Source organism: Tachyglossus aculeatus, chromosome 2 (genome assembly GCF_015852505.1).
Source record: "Tachyglossus aculeatus isolate mTacAcu1 chromosome 2, mTacAcu1.pri, whole genome shotgun sequence".
Classification (NCBI taxonomy): Eukaryota; Metazoa; Chordata; class Mammalia; order Monotremata; family Tachyglossidae; genus Tachyglossus; species Tachyglossus aculeatus.
The window spans coordinates 141201098-141224692 of record NC_052067.1 but is presented as its reverse complement, the minus strand read 5'-3'; the positions used below and the strand labels follow the sequence as shown (position 1 = coordinate 141224692).

The following is a 23595-nucleotide window of genomic DNA, read 5'->3' as shown; positions in this document are numbered from 1 at the left end:
AGATGAGGTAACTGAGGCATGGAGAATGAGATAAAATATGGTCTGGTGGATAGAGCAAGGATAGATAGGATAGAGCAATACGATCGAATGAATGCTGCCGATTTGTACAGCGTGGCTCAGTGGAAAGAGCACAGCCTTTGGAGTCAGAGGTCATGGGTTCAAATCCCCACTCCACCAATTATCAGCTGTGTGACTTTGGGCAAGTCACTTCACTTCTCTGGGCCTCAGTTCCCTCATCTGTAAAATGGGGATGAAGACTGTGAGCCCCCCCCCCCCCCCCCCCGCCCCCCGTGGGACGGCCTGATCACCTTGCAACCTCCCCAGCGCTAAGAACAGTACTTTGCACATAGTAAGCGCTTATTAATTGTCATTATTATTTCTAGACTGTGAGCCCGTTGTTGGGTAGGGACCGTCCCTATATGTTGCTGACTTGTACTTCCCAAGGGCTTAGTATAGTGCTCTTCACACAGTAAGCGCTCAGTAAATACGATTGAAGGAATGAATGAATGACTCTCTCTCTTGCTGACTTGTGCTTTGTCCTTCCCAAGCGCTTAGTACAGTGCTCTGCACACAGTAAGCACTCAATAAATACGGTTAAAGGAATGAATGAATGACCATCTCTCTCTGTTGCCGACTTGTGCTTTGTCCTTCCCAAGCGCTCAGTACAGTGCTCTGCACACAGTAAGCGCTCAATAAATACGATTGAAGGAATGAATGAATGAATGGCCGTCTCTCTCCGTTGCTGACTTGTGCTTTGTCCTTCCCAAGCGCTTAGTACAGTGCTCTGCACACAGTAAGCACTCAATAAATACGATTGAAGAAGAAGGAAGCAAGGGCTTGGGAGTCAGAGAAGCAGTGTGGCTTACTGGAAAGAGCACGGGCTTGTGAGTCAGAGGTCATGGGCTCTAATCCCAGCTCCCCAACCTGTCAACTGTATGACTATGGATAAGTCATTTAACATCCCTGTGCCTCAGTTACCTCATCTGTATAATGGGGATTAAGACTGTAAGCCCCATGTGGGACAAACTGATTACCCTGTGTCTACCCCAGTGCTTAGAACAGTGCTTGCCACATAGTAAGTGCTTAACGAATGCGATCATCACTATAATTATTCTAATCTTGCCTCCTCCACCTGTCTGCTGTGGGACCTTGAACAAGTCACTTCACTTCTCTGGGCCTCAGTTACCTCATCTTTAAAATTCATTCATTCATTCAATCGTATTTATTGAGCGCTTACTGTGTGCAGAGCACTGTACTAAGCGCTTGGGAAGTACAAGTTGGCAACATATAGAGACGGTTCCTACCCAACAACGGGCTCACAGTCTAGAAGGGGGAGACAGACAACAGAACAAAATATGTGGACAGGTGTCAAGTCATCAGAATAAATAGAAGTAAGCTAGATGCACATCATTAACAAAATAAATAGAATAGTAAATATGTACAAGTAAAATAAATAGAGTAATAAATCTGTACAAACATATATACAGGTGCAGTAGGGAGGGGAAGGAGGTAGGGCAGAGGGGGAAGGGGAGGAGGAGAGGAAAAAAGGGGCTCTGTGTGGGAAGGCCTCCTGGAGGAGGTGAGCTCTCAGGAGGGCTTTGAAGGGAAGAAGAGAGCTAGCTTGGCAGATGTGTGGAGGGAGGGAATTCCGGGCGAGGGGGAGGACGTGGGCCGGGGGTCGATGGTGGGACAGGAGAGAACAAGGCCCAGTGAGGAGGTTAGTGGCGGCAGAGGAGTGGAGGGTGCGGGCTGGGCTGGAGAAGGAGAGAATGGGGATTAAGACTGTGAGTCCCACATTCGACAGGGACTGTGTCCACCTGATCAGTTTGTATCCACCCCACTACTTGAGTACAGTGCCCGGCACATAGTAAGTGCTTGCCAAATACCATTAAAACGAAAGGTAAGAATCTTGCCCAAGGTCACACAGCAGACAAGTAGCGGAGGCAGGAGTAGAACCCAGGTCCTCTGATTCCCAGGCTCTTTCCAGTAGGCCACGCTGTATAGCACTTTACTCCACAGGGAATGAGGTAGCAACTTGTCTTTACAGTTGCAGATGAAAATATAATGATAATGATGGTATTTGTTAAGCGCTTAATATGTGCAAAGCACTGTTCTAAGTGTTAGGGGGGATACAAGAGAAGCAGCATTGCTCAGTGGAAAGAGCACGGGCTTTGGTGTCAGAGGTCATGGGTTCAAGTCCCGGCTCCGCCAATTGTCAGCTGTGTGACTTTGGCTAAGTCACTTCACTTCTCTGGGCCTCAGTTACCTCATCTGTAAAATGGGGATTAAGACTGTGAGCCCCCCGTGGGACAACCTGATCACCTTGTAACCTCCCCAGCAATTAGAACAGTGCTTTGCACATTGAAGGCGCTTAATAAATGCCATTATTATTATTGTTATTATTATTACAAGGTGATCAGGTTGTCCCTTGCGGGGAGGAGGAGAGGAAAAAGGAGGCTCAATCTGGGAAGGCCTCCTGGAGGAGGTGAACTCTCAGTAGGGCTTTGAAGGGAGGAAGAGAGCTAGCTTATCCTGCCTATGGCCTGGAACATCCTCCCTCCTCATATCTGATAGACAATTACTTTCCCCTCCTTCAAAGCTTTATTGAAGGCACATGTCCTTGAAGAGGCCTTCCCTGATTAAACTTTTTTCCTCTTCTCCCACTCCCTTCTGTGTCACCCTGACTTGCTCCCTTCATTCAGCCCCTTTCTCAGCCCCACAGCATTTCTGTCCATGTCTGTAATTTATTTATTCCTATCAATGTCTGTCTCCCCCTCTAGACTGTAAGCTCGTTGTGGGAAGGGGATGTGTCTGTTTATTGTTATAATGTACTCTCCCCAGTGCTTAGTACAGTGCTCTGGAAACAGTAAAAGCTCAAAAATACAGTTGATTGAATGAATGAAGGGAGAAAAGAACTCATTTGCTCACATGCCTTCAACTACAACCTATATGAGGATAATTACCAAATCTACATCTCCAGCCCTGATGATGATGATGATGGTATTTGTTAAGCGCTTACTATGTGCAAAGCACTGTTCTAAGCACTGGGGGTGATACACGGCAATCAGGTTGTCCCACGGGGGGCTCACAGTCTTAATCCCCATTGTACAGATGAGGGCACTGAGGCACAGAGAAGTTAAGTGGCTTGCCCAAGGTCCTCTGATCTCTTTCCCTCTCTGCCGTTTCGCATTTCCTCCTGCCTTCAAGACATGGATGCCCTGCCACCATCTCAAACTTAACATGTCAAAAGCAGAACTCCTTATCTCTGTACGCAAACCCTGTCCTTCCCCTCACCTTCTCATCACTGTAGACAACACCACCATCCTTCCTGTTTCCTAAGCCTGGAACCTTGGCGTTCTCCTCAACTCCTCACAGTCAACCCTCATATTCATTCGGTCACTAAATCCTGTCAGTTCAACCTCACGACATCGCTAAAATCCATCCTTTCCTCTCTATCCCAACTGCTACCTTATTAATCCAAGCCTTTATCCTAGCCCACCTTGGTTACTGCATCAGTTTCCTTGCAGACCTCCCTGCCTCCTGTCTTTCCCCACTTCACTCTGCTGCCTGGACCATTTTCAACAAAAACGTTCAGGCTACATTTCCCCACTCCTCAAGTACCACCAGTGGTTGCCCATTCACCTCTGCATCAAACAGAAACTCCTTACCACTGTCTTTAAATCACTCAATCACCTTGCCCCCTCCTACCTCCCCTCGCTGTACCTCCATCTCATCTGTCTCACCTCCGACCACTCCCCCATGTCCCACTTCTGGCCTGGAATGCCCTCCCTCTTCATAACTCACAGGCAATTACTCTCCCCCAACTTCAAATCCCTAATGAAAGCACGTCTCTCCCTTTCCCGCCCAAGCCCTCTTTTCCTTTTCTTCCACTCCTTTCTGAGTCACCCTGACTTGCTCCCTTTATTCATCCTCACTCCCAACCCCACATCTCTAATGTACATAGTTCCTAATGTATTTATTTGTATCAAATCCTGCCCCCGCCTTAAGACTGTAAACTCAATGTGGGCAGGAAATGTGTCTGTTTCATACTGTACCCTCCCAAGCACTTAGTACAGGGCTCTGAATGCAGGAAGTGCTCAATAAATATGATTGATTAATTGAAAAGTGGTAGAGCTGGCATTAGGACGTAGACTGTGAGCCCGTTGTTGGGTAGGGACCGCCTCTATATGTTGCGGATTTGACCTTCCCAAGCACTTAGTACAGTGCTCTGCACACAATAAGTGCTCAATAAATACGACTGAATGAATGAATGAATGAATGAAAAGTCTCTGACTCTCTGGCCTGTGGTCTCTCCCATAGACCACCTTCTTCTCCCCACTTTACCGCCCTCCTTTCGTACCACTTTCTAATTTCTGCTACTCTGATCTGGAACTACCTCCCTATCCTCTTCCGAGTTTAGCTTTTCCTTCACATGGAAGTTCTGCCTCTCTCCTTAACCTGAAATTAGCCGTATCTGATTCTCGTTACGTATAATTGTACCCCTCTAAATTGGGATAATTATCGTTGTGTATTACTAGGACCGGGAGCCGAGCAAAGAAATAGATGTTACAATCTCAACTCAATAATCTTAATATAATATATAATATAATCTCAATAGTTGTTCTTGTTGTCTTATGCTGTCGAGTCGTGTCCGACCCATAGCGATTCCATAGGCACGTCTCTCCCAGAACGCCCCACTCCATCTGCAATGCTTTAATAAATTCCAGGTTCTCTCTGGGTGGTAAGTAGACATCTTGTATTATCCTGATTTAACAGTCTCTGACGAGGGTAGAAATTCATGTACCATTGCGTTATTTCTGAGCCATTCGCTGGTGGTTTTGACCTCAACTTTTTCACTTTGGCTTATCTCATTTGTTCTCCTAAATCAAATGAGTAATATGGCCTGAAGCGGTACAACCTCACAGCTCAACCTTGCCAGATTACCTATTTTAAGGTGGATCAGGCCCGGACAATTCCGGCCTGGACTTTAAAACAGATTTCTAGTAAGACTCTGACAGAATGAAATTGGGGTGATGTTCATTCATTCATTCGATTCATTCAATCGTATTTAGTGAGCGCTTACTGTGTGCAGAGCACTGTACTAAGCGCTTGGGAAGTACAAGTTGGAGTTCCTGCGACGAGGATGGGATTCGAACCCACGCGTGTGGAGTTTTAGACTGTGAGCCCAATGTTGGGTAGGGACTGTCTCTATATGTTGCCAATTTGTACTTCCCAAGCGCTTAGTACAGTGCTCTGCACATAGTAAGCGCTCAATAAATATGATTGATTGATTGATTAGCAGTCCATCGCCTTAACCACTCGGCCACCTTGTCCTCTTACCTCCAGCACTCCTCCTCACTTACTCAGGACTATTAAGGTGTTACGGAGCCCTCTGAATTTACAAATTCCTTGCAACCATTTCTAATTGGGGTTCATAAGCCCACTCTGAGGTAGATGTTCAGCTGCAACATTTTAGTCAGTCAATCAGTCGTATTTATTGAGCGGTTACTGTGTGCAGAGCACTGTACTAAGTACAAAACAGTGATAAACTGACACATCCCCTGCTCACAATGAGCTTACAGTCTAGAGGTGGAGACAGACACTAACATAAATAAATGACTTATAGATGTGTACGTAAGCGCGTGGAGCTGGGAGGGGGGATGAAATAGGTGTCAGTGGGGCATTCAAGTAGATTTGTCTTGAAGGCAACAGAAAATGAGAGACTGCAGGGAAAGAGAGAGGTCAGAGCTGGAGATGTAGATTATTAACAAATAACAGTATTTGTTAAGCACTTACAATGTGTACAATTGTACTTCCCAAGTGCTTAGTACAGTGCTCTGCACACAGTAAGCGCTCAATAAATACGATTGAATGAATGAATGAATGTGCCAAGCACTGTTCTAAAGGGAGCAAGTCAGCAGGACACAGAAGGGAATGGGAGAAGAGGAGAAGGGGCTTAGTCAGGGAAGGCCTCTTGGAGGAGATGGGCCTTCAGTAAGGTTTTGAAGAAGGGGAGAATCATTGTCTGTCAGATTAGAAGAGGGAAGGAGGAAGTTTCAGGCCAGAGGGAAGATTGCACTTCCCAAGCGCTTAGTACAGTGCTCTGCACACAGTAAGGGCTCAATAAATACGACTGAATGAATGAATGAATGAATAAATACGATTGAATGAATGAATTTGGACGAAGGATCGGCGGCGAAATAGAAGAGGTGGAGGTGCAGAGAGAAGGTTAGCATTTCAGGCCAGAGGGAAGATTGTACTTCCCAAGCGCTTAGTACAGTGCTCTGCACACAGTAAGCGCTCAATAAATACGATTGAATGAATTCATTCAGTCTAGAAGAACGAATGAATTTGGAGGAGGGATCGGCCGCGAAATAGAAGAGATGCAGGTACAGAGAGAAGCGAAGTGTGAGGGCTGAGTAGGAGAGGAGGAGACTAGCGAGGTGAGGTAGGAGGGAACAAGGTGATTGAGTGCTTATTAATAGTGCTGATTAATTAGCACCACTCCAAACCCCGGGGTAAGATTCGCGGTAACCAGGTCAGACCGAGTCCGTGTCCCACACGGGGCTCGTAGAGTGAGTAGGAGGGAGGACTGGAGTCGAGTTCTCATTTTACCAATGGAGAAACTGAGGCCCAGAGAAGTCAAGTGACTTGCCCAAGTTCACACTGCAGACAAGTGGAGTAGCCGCGAGTAGAACCCAGATCCTTCCAACTCCCAGGACCATGTTCTATCCACTATGCCATGCTGCTTCTGTGTTAAATGCTTACTATATGCCAGGCACTGTACTAAGCACTGGAGCGATGCTAGATTGTAAGCTAGATTGCAAACACCTTGAGGACAGTGACTGTGTAACTAACAGAGAAGCAGCATGGCTCAGTGGCAAGAGCCTGGGCTTAGGAGTCAGAGGTCACGAGTTCTAATACTCACTCTGCCACTTGTCAGCTGTGTGACTTTGGGCAAGCCACTTCACTTCTCTGGGCCTCAGTTACCTCACCTGTAAATAATAATAATGATGGCATTTATTAAGCGCTTACTATGTGCAAAGTAAAATGGGGATGAAGACTGTGAGTCCCACGTGGGACAACCTGATAACCTTGTATTCATTCATTCATTCAATCGTATTTATTCATTCATTCATTCAATTGTATTTATTGAGCACTTACTGTGTGCAGAGCACTGTACTAAGTGCTTGGGAAGTACAAGTTGGCAACCCATAGAGACAGTCCCTACCCTTGTATCTATCCCAGCACTTAGAACAGTGCTTGGCACATGGTAAGCACTTAACAAATACCAAAATTATTATTATTATTATTATTAGTAGTAGTAGTAGTAGTAGTAGTAGTAGTAGTAATAATAATAATAATAATAATAATATTGCATTGTATTCTTCCAAGCATATATTTCAGTGTTCTGCACCCCCCACAAAAAACCCTCTCAATTAATACTATCTACTGAGTGATTGATAGCACTGTTCCTTTCAGATTCTAACCATTTCAAATAATATTTCCAAAGCTTGTGCCAAAACTGGAGTATAGAATAATAATAATAATAATAATAATAATAATAATAATAATAATAATAATAGTATTTGTTAAGCGATACTATGTACCAAGTGTTCTAAGAACTGGGGTAGATACCATCAATCAATCAATCAATTGTATTTATTGAGCGCTTACTGTGTGCAGAGCACTGTACTAAGCGCTTGGGAAGTACAAGTTGGCAACACATAGAGACAGTCCCTACCCAACAGTGGGCTCACAGTCTAAAAAGTTAATCAGATTGTCCCACGTGGGACTCACAGTCTTAATCCCCATTTTCCAGATGAGGGAACTGAGGCGCAGAGAAGTGACTTGCCCAAGATCACACAGCTTACAAGGAGCTGTATTCGCTAAGCGCTTACTATGTGCCAGGCATCGTACTAAGCGCTAAGCTTACCTGGTTGGACACAGTCCAAGTCCCCCACGGGGCTCACGGTTTTCATCCCCATTTGACAGATGAGGGAACTGAGGCCCAGAGAAGTTAAGTGGCTTGCTCAAGGTCACACAACGGACGAGTGGCAGAGACGGGATTAGAACCCACGTCTTCTGACTCCCAAGCCTGCAATTCATTCATTCATCCATTCAATCGTATTTATTGAGCGCTTACTGTGTGCAGAGCACTGTACTAAGTGCTTGGGAAGTCCAAGTTGGCAACATATAGAGACGGTCCCTACCCAACAGTGGGCTCACAGTCTAGAAGGGGGAGACAGACAACAAAACAAAACATATTAACAAAATAAAATAAATAGAATAAATATGTACAAATAAAATAAATAAATAGAGTAATAAATACGTACAAACATATATACATATATATATAGGACATATCAATCAATCAATCATATTTATTGAGCACTTACTGTGTGCAGAGCACTGTACTAAGTGCTTGGGAAGTACAAGTCGGCAACACATAGAGACAATCCCTACCCAACAGCGGACATATATACATATATACAGGGTATATGGGAGTATCATTCCAGACAAGTTGTATTGTTGTGACAGCTGGAGTGCAATGCAATGCAATTAATTTGTGCACTAATTTGAAGTGCCCTAAAAGATGAAAGGTTCTGTAGAAACACAAAACCATTATTACTGTAACATGAACTGTTCTCTGCTTTTCCACACTTGCAATCACTTGCTCAGTTCTAGCAGAAGGCAGATGTTGAGGCCCGAGAGGTGGAATACATAAATATATATGTGTACGGCAAGATTTGCCTTTTCACATTCCTATTTTTTTTTATTTTCACTGCAATCTTTTCCAGAGTTAGTGAAATCAGAGGAAAGAAGAAAACTGCCTCTTAGGTGTGATAACAATAACAATGATAATAATCATCATTGTTATTATTTATTTATATTAATGTCTGTCTCCCCCTTTAGATTGTATGCTCATTGTGAGCAGGGGATGTGCCTGTTTATTGTTGTTTTGTACTTTCTGAAGTGTTTAGTACAGTGCTCTGTAGACAGTAAGTGCTCAATAAATACAGTTGAATGAATGGATTCGGGGAGATATGTAGGAATAATAATAATAATAATAATGGTATTTGTTAAGCGCTTACTATGTGCAAAGCACTGTTCTAAGAACTGGAGTAGATACAAGGTGATCAGGTTGTCCCACGGGGGGCTCACAGTTTTAATCCCCATTTTACAGGTGAGGTAACTGAGGCCCAGAGAATTGAAGTGACTTGCCCAAAGTCACACAGCTGACAATTGGCGGAGCTGGGATTTGAACCCATGACCTCTGATATGTAGTGGCTAGAGCCCGGGCCTGGGGGTCAGAAGGTCACGGCTTCTAATCCCGGCTCCACCACTTGTCTGCTGTGTGACCTTGGGTAAGTCACTTCCCTTCTCCATGCCTCAGTTACCTCATCAGTAAAATGGGGATTGAGGCTGTGAGCCCCACATGGGACAGGGACTAACCCGATTTGCTTGTATCCATGCCAGCGCTTAGTACAGTGCCTGGCACATAGTAAGCGCTTAATAAATGTCATTATTATTATTATTATTATTTTTTTTATTATTATTATTATTTTATTATTACTTCAGTTGACAAAAAGCACATGCTCTGCTGCCCAGATTATCTTTCTATAGAAACATTCTAGGCATGTCAGCGTGGCTCAGTGGAAAGAGCCTGGGCTTTGGAGTCAGAGGTCATGGGCTCAAATCCTGACTCCGCCACATGACTGCTGTGTGACCTTGGGCAAGTCACTTAACTTCTCTGAGCTTCAGTTACCTCGTCTGGAAAATGGGGATTAAGACTGTGAGCCTCACGTGGGACAGCTTGATCACCTTGTATAATAATAATAATGGTATGATAATAATAATAATGGTATCTGTTAAGCGCTTACTATGTGCCAAGCACTGTTCTAAGCACTGGGGAGGTTACAAGGTGATCAGGTTGTCCCACGGGGGGCTCACAGTTTTAATCCCCATTTTACAGATGTGGTAACTGAGGCACGGAGAAGTGAAGTGACTTGCCCAAAGTCACCCAGCTGAGAGTTGGCGGAGCCGGGACTTGAACCCATGACCTCTATAAAGTAAAAAGTGAAAGCATAGAAGCGGCACAGGAATATAAAAAAGAGACTTTTTTAGGAGTGCAAAAATGAAATGGAGAGTGGAACCCTAAGCAGAAAAGTGAAGATAAGGAATAGATCTAAAAGTCACTTGTATCCCCCCTGCACTTAGAACAGTGCTCTGCACATAGTAAGTGCTTAACAAATGCCACACTTATTAATATTATTATGTTACCACCTCCGACCAGAAATCTGCAGTGGTTGCCTATCAACCTCCGTGTCAAACAAAAATTCCTCCCCCTGGGCTTCAAGGCTGTCCATCCCCTCGCCCCCTCCTACCTCCCCTCCCTTCTGTCCTTCTCCAGCCCAGCCCGCACCCTCCGCTCCTCTGCCGCCGCTCACCTCCTCACCAGGCCTCGTTCTCGCCTATCCCGCCATCGACCCCTGGCCCACATCCTACCTCTGGCCCGTAACGCCCTCGCTCCTCAAATCTGCCAGAAAATCACTCATCCCTCCCTTCAAATCCCTACTGAAGGCTCACCTCCTCCAAGAGGCCTTCCCAGACTAACCTCAGCTCCCTCTCCCTTCCGCGTCACCTCAACTCACTCCCTTTGCTCTTCCCCCTGCCTCACAGCACGTACATATATATCTATAATTCTACATATTCATATTAATGCGTTTTTACTTGTTTTGATGTCTGTCTCCCCCCTTCTAGACTGTAAGCCCAGTGTGGGCAGGGACTGTCTTTATTGCTGAATTGTACGTTCCAAGTGCTTAGTACGGCGCTCTGCACACGAGAAGCAGCGTGGCTCAGTGGAACAAGCATGGGCTTTGGAGTCAGCGGTCATGGGTTCAAATCCCGCCTCTGCCAATTGTCAGCTGTGCGACTTTGGGCAAGTCACTTCACTTCTCTGGGCCTCAGTTACCTCATCTGTAAAATGGGGATTGACTGTGAGCCCCCCGTGGGACAACCTGATCACCTTGTAACCTCCCCAGCGCTAACAGTGCTTTGCACATAGTAAGCACTTAATAAATGCCTCATTATTATTATTATCATTAAGTGCTCAATAACTACAATTGAATGAATCAATCAATCATATTTATTGAGCGCTTACTGTGTGCAGAGCACTGTACTAAGCGCTTGGGAGGTACAAGTTGTCAACATATAGAGACGGTCCCTACCCAACAGTGGGCCAATGACTATGGAGTCCAAATGCTGAAAGCTTTTTATGATCCACTGATTAGAATATTAATTCCACAGTAAACCCCACATGACCATTAGAACGGAGCAAATCAGTCAAGGGAATTTTTTGAGTATTTACCGAATGAACAGCACCGTACTTGGGAGAGTACAATAGATTTGATAGACGCATCACCTGCCCTCAAAAACTTTTCAATCTCCTGGAGGAGTTTGCAGTCTAGAAATAATAATAATAATAATAACAATAATAATAATAATAGCATTTATTAAGCACTTACTATGTGCAAAGCACTGTACTAGGAAGGTCTGAATGTACTAAACTACAAAACTGCTATGATCAGTCAAACTACAGCTCATGCAGAGGATTTGTCCAATGAGACCTCATCGATCAATCAATTAAAAGTATTTATTGAACGCTTACTGTGTGCAGAGCTCTGTGCTAAGTACTTGGAAGAGTACGGTGCAACAGAGTCGATAGGCATGTTTCCTGTTCATCAGGAGTTTACTCTCTAGAGGGAGAAGAATCTAGTGCAGGATTGCAAGCACTGCAGCAGTGATAAATCAATCAATCATATTTATTAAGCACTTACTGTGGGCAGGGCACTGTACTTGGGAGAGTACACACAGGACAATGTAACAGACACATTCCCCTCCCATAGTGGGCTTACAGTCTAGAGGGTGAGACAGACATTAAGATAAATAAATTCCAGCTATAGACATAAGGATTGTGGGGCTGGGAGCCCACTGTTGGGTAGGAACCATCTCTATAAGTTGCCAACTTGTACTTCCCAAGTGCTTAGTACAGTGCTCTGCACACAGTAAGCGCTCAATAAATACGATTGAATGAATGAATGACTGGGAGTACAACATAACAATAAACAGGCACCGTCTCTTCCCACAACAAGCTTATGGTCTAGAGGGGGAGGCAGAGATTAATATAAATAAATAAATGACAGCTACGGATATAATTGCTGTGAGGATGGGGCAGGGGAGAACAAAGAGACTGAGTTAGGGCAACGTTGAAGGGAGTGGGAGAAGAGGAAAGGAGGGCTTAGTCAGGGAAGGCCTCTTGGAGGAGATGGGCCTTCAGTGAGGCTTTGAAGCAAGGGAGAGTCATTGTCTGGCGGATTCGAGGAGGAAGGGCACTCCTGGCCAGAGGCAAGATCAATCAATCAATCAATCAATCAATCGTATTTATTGAGCGCTTACTGTGTGCAGAGCACTGTACTAAGAGCTTGGGAAGTTCAAGTTGGCAACATATAGAGACAGTCCCTACCCAACAGTGGGCTCACAGTCTAAAAGGGGGAGACAGAGAAAAAAACCAAACATACTAACAAAATAAAATAGAATAGATATGTACAAGTAAAATAAATAAATAAATAAATAAATAAATAAATAAATAGAGTAATAAATATGTACAAACATATATACATATATACAGGTGCTGTGGGGAAGGGAAGGAGGTAAGATGAGGGGAATGGAGAGGGGGACGAGGGGGAGAGGAAGGAAGGGGCTCAGTCTGGGAAGGGATGTGGGCGAGAGGTCGGCTTGTATCTATCCCAGCGCTTAGTACAGTGCCTGACATATAGGAAGTGCTTAACAAATACTACATATCAAAAGCAGGAAAGCGCACCCCATGATACAGCCATTCTCAACAATCACATTTTCAAGGAACGTTAATCCGATGAATGGAGGAGAATGCTGAGCTGGTTGGCAGGACGTTCACTTGAAATCCAGGGGCATTCAATTTGTATTTTTTTTTACAATATCCTTACTTCTAAATAGGCCACCTTGCATTGTAGAGAGCCTACATTTCCTAAGAATCTATACTGGCAGGGAACTAGTCTGCTCGTTCTGTTGTATTGTACTCTCCCAAGTGCTTAGTACAGTGCTCTGCACATATTAAAAGCTCAATAAATATAATCAATTGATAATTTCATGATCATCATTGAGCTAGTCCTCTACCATTGTTTTTAAGGACACGTAAGTTTGGGTTTTGGAGATTTTTCAAGCAAAGACACTGTAAACTACAACGTAGTTGCCAAACACCCTGGCCTGTGTAATCCCGTAGAATTTACACCCTTCACAAAGTGGAAGGACTGTGCTCCTTGTTGCATTTTCCATAGCGAATGAAACTGCCAAACACCCCTTCGATTATTTTCATTGGGGAATTTGGATTTTTCTTCTCGTCCTTCCATATTAAATGAGAGATTAGGAAACGAATTCGGGTAGGGACAGCCGCCAAACAAATATTCTCAATATCCAAGCAAAAGAACCCAATAAATGATGCATTGGGTTTTTCAAACAAAACTCTCAGTCACTCTCTATTTTGAATGTGACATTGTGGCATTCTATAGTGACATTCTATAGTGACATTGTTGAAATTCCTCTATAAAGCAGCAGCATTAACTTTAAACTCATCATGGACTATTCATTGGAGGCCCAGCACTTTGAAAGCCTCCATAAACCAGATGTTTTGTTTTGTTCTGTTTATTTTGGAGTGGGTGCATCATATGAGTATGTCTTTTTTCAATTGTGAAGCATAAAAAGTATCACAGAGGGCTTGCTGTTATCAAAAAACATCTTAATACGAAGGAAGAAGGTTAGACATAGAAAACATTTCTTGGAAGAAGAATAAACAAGTCATGCTAGTTACAGCAAGCTAAAGAATTTAGAACTATAATATTTGTAATGTTATTAGTCAATTAAAAAAAACTGCAACCCGCAAGCCTGAAGTATATCAGACCATCATCGGAAGGTTATGTTTTCAATAACCTGGGCAATTTGTGCCTTAGCCATTTGATATTCCCCAAAACAAGGGAAGAAGCATGGTCTTTCCATCCTGATTTGCCTGTATCCATCCCAGCATTTAGTAGAGTGCATGGCCCATAGTAAGCACGCTTAGTACAGTGCTCTGCACACAGTAAGCACTCAATAAATACGATTGAATGAATGAATGAATGAACAAATGCTTTTATTATGATCACTGTTCATTCATCCAATCGTATTTATTGAGCGCTTACTGTGTTCAGAACACTCTACTATGTGCCTGGAAAGTACAATTCAGGAACAAATAGAGACAATCCCTACCCAACAAAGGGCTCACAGTCTAAAAGTTATTAGCTACCCCAGCGCTTAGTACAATGTCTAGCACATAGTAAGCACTTAATAAATAGCATTCAAAAAACACAATACAGGTGTTTTACATGAGAATTAATCTCTAGACTGTGAGCTTGTTGAGGGAAGGGACGGTCTATCTTTATTGCTGCATTGTACTCTCCCAAGTGCTTAGTACAGTCTTCAGCACGCAGTGAGCACTTAATTTTTTTATGGCATTTATTAAGTGCTTACTATGTGCAAAGCACTGTTCTAAGCACTGGGGAGGTTATAAGGTGATCAGGTTGTCCCACGGGGGGCTCACAGTCTTAACCACCATTTTACAGATGAGGTAACTGAGGCACAGAGAAGTTAAGTGACTTGCCCAAAGTCACACAGCTGACAATTGGCAGAGCCGGGATTTGAACCCATGACCTCTGACTCCAAAACCCATGCTCTGTCCACTGCTTCTCTACAGCAGCAATTAATAAATACAATTGAATGAATCAGTGTATTCGGTTTCACATTGAAGGGTCAAAACTCCAATCTTGGGTCTGGGTGTCGGGAAAACTGTGATCTAATTCCCAATCAGTTACAAATTTGCTTGTGTCTACTGGGTAAAATCACTAAACCTCTCGGGCTCTTTTATCTTCTGTAAATAGGGGTAGCACAATAATGATACCCGCCTCTCACAGAATCATAGGGATGTTTGGAAGGATCAATAAATCGATTTATCAATAGTACTGATTGAGTGCTTACTGTGTGAACATCACTGTATTATGCAATTGGGCAAGGATAATGGAGTTATCCTCCTCTCAGGGAGTTTACAATCCAGCTGGGGAGACAGATAATAAGAATAAACAATTATGGTATTCGTTAAGCGCTTTACTATGTGCCAACCACTTTTCTAAGTATAGGGGTAATCAGGTTGTCCCGCATGGGGCTCACAGTCTTAATCCCCGGCTTAGAGATGAGGTAACCGAGGCACAGAGAAGTTAAGTGGCTTGCCCAAGGTCACACAGCAGACAAGTGGAGAAGCCAGGATTAGAACCCATGTCTTCTGTCTCCCAAGCCCTAGTTCTTTCCACTAAGCCACACGGCTTCTTGTGAAATGAGAAGAAATGAGAAATGTGAAATGAGACAAATGAAAATGAATTTCAGACAGGGGAAGCAACAGGGCTTAAGGATATTCATTGATTCATTCATTCCGCCACTTGTCAGCTGTGTGACCTTGGGCAAGTCACTTCATTCATTCACTCATTCAATTCATTCAATGGTATTTGTTGAGCGCTGACTGTGTGCAGAGCACTGTACTAAGTGCTTGGGAAGTACAAGTCGGCAACATATAGAGATGGTCCCTACCCAACAATGGGCTCAGATTCATTCATTCATTCAATCATATTTATTGAGCACTTACTGTGTGCAGGGCACTGTACTAAGTGCTTGGGAAGTACAAGTCGGCAACATATAGAGATGGTCCCTACCCAACAATGGGCACACAGTCTAGAAGGGGGAGACAGACAACAAAACAAAACATGTAGACAGGTGTCAAAGTTGTCAGAACAAATAGAATTAAAGCTAGATGCACATCATTAACAAAATAAATACAATAGAAAATATGTACAAGTAAAATAGAGTAATAAATCTGTACAAATATATATACAAGTGCTGTGGGGAGGGGAAGGAGGTAGGATGGGGGGATGGGGAGGAGGAGAGGAAAAAGGGGGCTCAGTCTGGGAAGGCCTCTTGGAGCTCTTCTAGCCTGGAGGAGTTTGGGTGGGTGAATATCCGAATGCTACCGGTCACAATCCCTGTCCCACTTGGGGCTTTCAGTCTTAATCCCCAATTTACAGGTGTGGGAACTGATGCCCAGAGAAGGGAAGTGACTTGCCCAAGGTCATTCATTCATTCATTCAATCATATTTATTGAGCGCTTACTGTGTGCAGAGCACTGTACTAAGAGCTTGGGAAGTACAAGTTGGCAACATATAGAAACGGTCCCTACCCAACAGTGGCCTCACAGTCTAGAAGGGGGAGACAGAGAACAAAACAAAACATATTAGCAAAATAAAATGAATAATATATGTACAAGTAAAATAAATAAATAGAGTAATAAGTACGTACAAACATATATACATACATACAGGTGCTGTGGGGAAGGGAAGGAGGTAAGGCGGGGGGATGGAGAAGGGAAGGAGGGGGCTCAGCCTGGGAAGGCCTCCTGGAGGAGGTGAGCTCTCAGTAGGGCCTTGAAGGGAGGAAGAGAGCTAGCTTGGCGGATGGGCAGAGGGAGGGCATTCCAGGCCAGGGGGAGGACGTGGGCCGGGGGTCGAGGGCGCGACGGGAGAGAACGAGGTACGGTGAGGAGGTTAGCGGCAGAGGAGAGGAGGGTGCGGGCTGGGCAGTAGAAGGAGAGAAGGGAGGTGAGGTAGGAGGGGGCGAGGTGATGGAGAGCCTTGAAGCCCAGGGTGAGGAGTTTCTGCCTGATGCGCAGATTGATTGGTAGCCACTGGAGATTTTTGAGGAGGGGAGTAACATGCCCAGAGTGGTTCTGGACAAAGACAATCCGGGCAGCAGCATGAAGTATGGATTGGAGTGGAGAGAGACAGGATGATGGGAGATCGGAGAGGAGGCTGATACAGTAATCCAGACCGGATAGGAGGAGAGCTTGAACGAGCAGGGTAGCGGTTTGGATGGAGAGGAAAGGGCGGATCTTGGCAATGTTGCAGAGGTGAAACCGGCAGGTTTTGGTGGCGGCTTGGATGTGAGGGGTGAATGACAGGGCGGAGTCGAGGATGACACCAAGGTTGCTGGCTTGTGAGACAGGAAGGATGGTAATGCCGTCAACAGTGATGGGAAAGTCAGGGAGAGGGCAGGGTTTGGGAGGGACGACAAGGAGTTCAGTCTTGGACAAGTTGAGTTTTAGGTGGCGGGCAGACATCCAGATGGAGATGTCCTGAAGGCAGGAGGTGATGCGAGCCTGGAGGGAGGGGAAGAGAGCAGGGGCAGAGAGGTAGATTTGGGTGTCATCAGCATAGAGATGATAGTTGAAGCCATGGGAGCGAATGAGGTCACCAAGGTCATGCAGCAAAGTGGCAGGGCAGGGATTAGACAGAATATCCAATGCAGTTATGGATTTAACTGCACAGATGCCACAGAGGGGATAGAGGATAGAGTGGAAAGCTGGGAGGTGATCAGGGAAGACTTCCTGGAAGAACTCAGATAACTGATGAAAGTGCTTTTAAAATACTATTGGCATCATTTACTAATTTTCTGCTGTAGATCCCTGATCTGCTACATCTGCTGGGTAGTCTAACAAACAGTCAACTTTATTGAGTACAGTACTACGTGCTTGGGAGAGTTCATTCATTCCTTCATTCAATCGTATTACTGAGCGCTTACCATGTACAGAGCACTGTACTAAGCGCTCGGGAAGCACAAGTTGGCAACATATAGAGACGGTCCCTACCCAACAGCGGGCTCACAGTCTAGAAGGGGGAGACAGACAACAAAACAAATTAACAAAATAAAATAAATAGAATAAATATGTGCAAGTAAAATAAATAGAGTAATAAATACGTACAAACATACATACATATATACAGGTGCTGTGGGGAGGGGAAGGAGGTAAGGCAGGGGGGTGGGGAGGGGGAGGAGGGGGAGAGGAAGGAGAGTTGAATATATTAGAGTCGGTAGACACGTTCCCTGCCCACAGCAAGTTTATAGTCTAAAGAGGGAGGCAGACATTAATAAAAATAAATACATTACAGATATAATAATTAATAATATATATTATTTCTTATGAGCTTATTATGTGCCAGGCACCATGCTAAGCTCTGGGATAGATACAAGCAAATCGGGTTGGACACAATCCCTGTCCCACTTGGGGCTTTCAGTCTTAATTCCCAATTTACACATGCGGTAACTGAGGCCCAGAGAAGGGAAGAGACTTGCCCGAAGTCACACAGCAGACAAGCGGCAGGGCAGGGATTAGAACCCATGACCTTCTGATTCCCAGATCCATGTTCTATCAACTACGCCATGCTGCTTCTCTGTACCTATGTGTTTTGGGGCTGAGAGTGGGATGAATAAAGGGAGCAAATCTAACTATGAAATCAATCAATCAATCAATCATATTTATTGAGCACTTACTGTATGCAGAGCACTGTACTAAGCACTTGGGAAGTACAAGTTGGCAACATGAAATGCTATTGATACTGGAAAATATTTCCTACTGATCCTATATTAATACGTCTCCCCCTCTAGACCGTGAGCGTGTTGTGGGCTGGCAGTATGTCTGCTATTGGACTCTCTCAAGTGCTTAGTACAGTGCTTTAAACACAGGAAGCGCTCAGTAAGTATGACTGAATTAGAGGTGAATTGAATTAGTTGGTTTGGCTACTCATCATGTCTGTGCAGATATCAAAGAGTGAGCAACGAAGAGGTAAATTTCTGTCGACCTCTTTTAAGCACCGATTGGAATTACCTGCACTCGGGAGGCGTTCAGTAAATGTTACTAAAAGGTTGAATGAATGAACTGGTGAATGAAGGAAGGAATAAATGAATGGTCGGGTCTGTGGCATTCACTGCATGATCCTAGACTGGATTCCTTTAACAATAAAAGCCTCATTCTGTAGAGCGGATTCATGGAAACAATGCCTCCCTAAAGAATTACCGTGATGGTTTCTGCCCTTTCTTATGCGTTTTTCTTTTTAAATTAAAAATTCCCTAAATATTTTCAATCTCTATGAATTTCTTTCATCTTGGATTTTTCCTGATGAGTTAATTTCATGGTTCCAATGTTTCGTGCTGGGACCCTTTCTGTATTTTGGATGTTTCTTTCCTACTAATTCAATTTCATTTTAACTTCTCATTACTTTGTAATTACTTGTTTTTCCTCTTTACTTTTTATTAGCAGAGCTAACTTGTTCCTTTCTGACTTTCTTACCCCAAATTGCTCTGGAAAAAAAAGGGAGACGTGGCCTAGTGCAAAAGCTCATCATCATCGTCGTCAGTGGTATTTATTGAGCGCTTACTGTGTGCAGAGCACTGAACTAGGTGTTTAGGAGAATACAGTATTATGGTTGTACATATTTATTACTCTATTTATTTATTTATTTATTTATTTTACTTGTACATTTCTATCCTACTTATTTTATTTTGTTGGTATGTTTGGTTCTGTTCTCTGTCTCCCCCTTTTAGACTGTGAGCCCACTGTTGGGTAGGGACTGTCTCTATGTGATGCTAATTTGTACTTCCCAAGCGCTTAGTACAGTGCTCTGCACATAGTAAGCGCTCAATAAATACGATTGATTGATTGATTGATTGATACAGTAGACTGTATTCAGTAGACAGTAGACTTTTAGACTGTGAGCCCACTGTTGGGTAGGGACCGTCTGTATATGTTGCCAACTTGTACTTCCCAAGCTCTTAGTACAGTGCTCTGCACACAGTAAGCGCTCAATAAATACGATTGATGATGATGATACAGTACAAACAGAGCTCATCATGGATTTAGGTCCTTTTGTCTTGGCTTATGTCGAGGCATCTTCAACCCATAGCGACACCAGGGAAGCAGCGTGGCTCAGTGGAAAGAGCACGATCTTGGGAGTCAGAGGTCATGGGTTCTAATCCCGGCTCCTCCACTTATCATCTGTGTGACTTTAGGCAAGTCATTTCACTTCTCTGTGCCTCAGTGACCTCATCTGTAAAAAGGGGATATAATAATAATGGCATTTATTAAGTGCTTACTATGTGCACTGTTTTAAGTGCTGGGGTGGTTGCAAGTTGATCAGGTTGTCCCATGGGGGGCTCACAGTCTTAATCCCCATTTTCCAGATGAGATAACTGAGGAACAGAGAAGTTGAGTGACTTGCCCAAAGTCACACAGCTGACAATTGGCAGAGTCGGGATTTTAACCCAAAGACTGTGAGCCTCCCGTGGGACAACCTGATTACCTTGGATCTCCCCCAGCGCTTAGAACAGTGCTTGGCACATAGTAAGTGCTTAACTAATACCAAAATTATTATTATTATTATGGACACATCTTTCCCAGAACGCCCTACCTCCATCTGCAATCATTCTGGTAGTGGATCCATAGAGTTTTCTTTTATTTTGTTAGTATGTTTGGTTTTGTTCTCTGTCTCCCCCTTTTAGACTGTGAGCCCACTGTTGGGTAGCGACTGTCTCTATATGTTGCCAACTTGTACTTCCCAAGCGCTTAGTACAGTGCTCTGAACACAGTAAGCGCTCAATAAATACAATTGATTCATTTACCATTGTCTCCTTCCGCGCAGTCATCCCGAGTCTCCGCCCTTGTCTCCCTCCCAGGCCACTGCTGCCCAGCACGGGGGAGTTTTGACTTGTAGCAGATTGCTTGCCACTTGCTAGACACTGCCCATTCATTCATTCATTCAATCGTATTTATTGAGCACTTACTGTGTGCAGAGCACTGTACTAAGCGCTTGGGAAGTCCAAGTTGGCAACATATAGAGACGGTCCCTACCCAACAGTGGGCTCACAGTCTAGAAGCTAGAAGCCCAAGCTAGGAATGGAATGGGTAGGCCTCTGCTTGACTCTCCCTCTCGTAGACGAGACTGGTAGAGGACTGGAAACTCTCCAAGTGCCACCCTGAGAGGGAATAGGTCCTTTTACCTCCTAGAAAAGTAGGACAAAATTGGTCCTGTTCAACCCCGATCAGGCATGGGAAAAACTGACGTGAGAAATAATCAAAACAACTGCAACTCAGTGATAATAATAATAATAATTATGGTATTTGCTAAGCACTTACTACGTGCCAAACACTCTTCTGAGCGCTGGGGAGGATACAAGGTGATTAGGTTGTCCCACGTGGGGCTCACTGTTGTAATCCCCATTTTACAGATGAGGTAACTGAGGCTCAGAGAAGTTAAGTGACTTGCCCAAAGTCACACAGCTGACTAGTGGTGGAGCTGGGATTAGAACCCATGACCTCTGATTCCCAAGCCCAGGCTCTTTCCACAGAGCCACGCTGAGTCACAAAGACGTAAAATGACTTGCCTAAGGTCACACAGCAGACAAGTGGCAGAGCCAGCATTAGAAACCAGGTCCTGATTCTTAGGCCCGTGCTCATCAATCGTATTTATTGAGCGCTTACAATGTGCAGAGCACTGGCCGTGCTGCTTCTAAAATAGATCTATTCTGTCCATATTCCGAACTATCTTAGGTGGGTAGGGCTGGGTTCTAATCCTGTCTCCTCCACTTATCTGTTGTGTGACCTTGGGTGAGTCACTTCCCTTCCCTGTGCCTCAGTTTCCTCATCTTTAAAATAGGGGTCAAAACTCTGAGCCCTTCGTAGGATGGGGACCGTGTCCAACCTGATTAGCTTATATCCACTATTCTGCTCGGTACAGTGGCTGGCGTGTAGTAAGTGCTTCACAAATATCACTTAAAAAAAAAAGAAACATTAAGCGGCACTGTGAACAGAACTTGGGATCAGAGAGGGCAGAGACAGGCCAGACCAGGCCAGCATCTGGAGCTGGCTTGGCTAAACAAGGACTCAGTGCCACCATTCACTTTATTTACTTATATTAATGTCTGTCAATGTGCCTCAGTTGCCTCATCTGTAAAATAGGGTTTAAGACTGTGAGCCATATATGGGACACGGACTGTCCAACCTGATTATCTTGTATCTACCTCTGCGCTTATTACAGTGCCTGGCATATTCATTCAATCATATTTATTGAGCGCTTACTGTGTGCAGAGCACTGTACTAAGTGCTTGGGAAGTACAAGTTGGCAACATATAGAGACGGTCCCTACCCAACAGTGGGCTTCACAGTCTACCTGAGCACTTAGAAGAGTGGTTGGCACATAGTAAATGCTTAACAAATACCATCATTATTATTCCAGTCCTCTACACACAGTAAGCACTCACTAAATGTGAATGAATAAATGCTGAATAAAGAGTGAAATACGGACTAGAGAGGAGAGAATCAGACAGGAGGCTGGGAAGTCACTGAGGAGCCACATGTAAAGGCAGGAAATGATCAGTGCTTGGATTGGGGTGATAACAGTTTGGATGGAGAGGAAAGGGCAGATTCTAGCTCCAAATCACATAGTTGATAAGTGGCGGAGCCAGGATTAGAACCCACTACTTCTGAATCCCAAGCCCGGGCTCTTTCTGAGAAGAAAGGGATGTTTCCATGGAGCGAAAGAGGAGGAAGCCAGATCGCAAGGTGTCAAGGAAAGAAATGAAGGGGAGAAAATAGAGGCAGCAAGTGTGACCAACTCACTCAAGACATTCTGAGAGGAATTATTATTATTATTATTAATATAATAATAATAATAATAATAATCTTAATAATGGCATTTGTTAAGCGCTAACTGTGTACCAGGCACTGTACTAAGTTCTGAGTGGTTACAAACAAATCAGGTTGTGAAGAAAGAACTGATGTGATTTGGTGACAGATGAAACGGGTGGGTTGAATGAAAGACATGAGTTGAGGATAATGCTAAGATTAGGGACTTGTGAGAAAGGGAGGACAGTGGTGCTGTCTACAGTGATAGAAAAGTCAGGGGAGAGATAGGGTTTGGGCAGGAAGATGAAGTGCTCTGTTTTGGACAGGTTAAGTTTGAGGAGTATATCCAAGAAGAGATGTCCTGAAGGCGGGAGGAAATATGAGACTGCAGAGAAGGAGAGCAATCTGGACTGGAGATGTAGATTTGGGAAAGTGTCCACTAATTCTGTGGTATTGTACTCTCCCAAGCACTTAGTACAGTGCCCTGAACCTAGAAAGCACTCAACAAATATGATTGATTGAACTGTGATTGATTGATCGACGGAGTCATCCACACATAGCGGTAGCTCAAGCAGTGGCAGAGAATCAGTTTTCCAACGGAGTAATAATAATAATAACGGTACTTGTTAAGTGCTTACTATGTGCCAAGCACTGTTCTAAGCGCTGGGGGAAGATACAAGGTAATGAGGCTGTCCCATGTTGGGTTCACAGTCTTAATACCCATTTTACAGATGAGGTAACTGAGGCCCAGAGCAGTGAAGTGACTTGCCCAAAGTCACACAGCTGACAAGTGGCAGAGCCGGGATTAGAACCCACTATCTCTGATTCCCAAGCCCGGGCTCTTTCCACTAAGCCACGCTGCTTCTCACATCTGCTTGAGTAGATGTAGATTCATTCAATCGTATTTATTGAGTGCTTACTGTGTGCAGAGCACTGTCCTAAGCGCTTGGGAAGTACAAGTTGGCAACATA

General features: G+C 44.2%; 1 non-coding gene across 1 annotated transcript; it reads right to left on the bottom strand.

Moving 5' to 3' along the window:
* Nucleotides 1-5135: 5135 nt before the first annotated feature.
* TRNAS-GCU lies at nt 5136-5333 on the bottom strand. Its single transcript has 2 exons — nt 5297-5333; nt 5136-5170 (listed from the first exon to the last, which is right to left on the bottom strand). It is a non-coding gene; the product is annotated as a tRNA-Ser (tRNA).
* Between the last annotated feature and the right edge of the window lie 18262 nt (nt 5334-23595).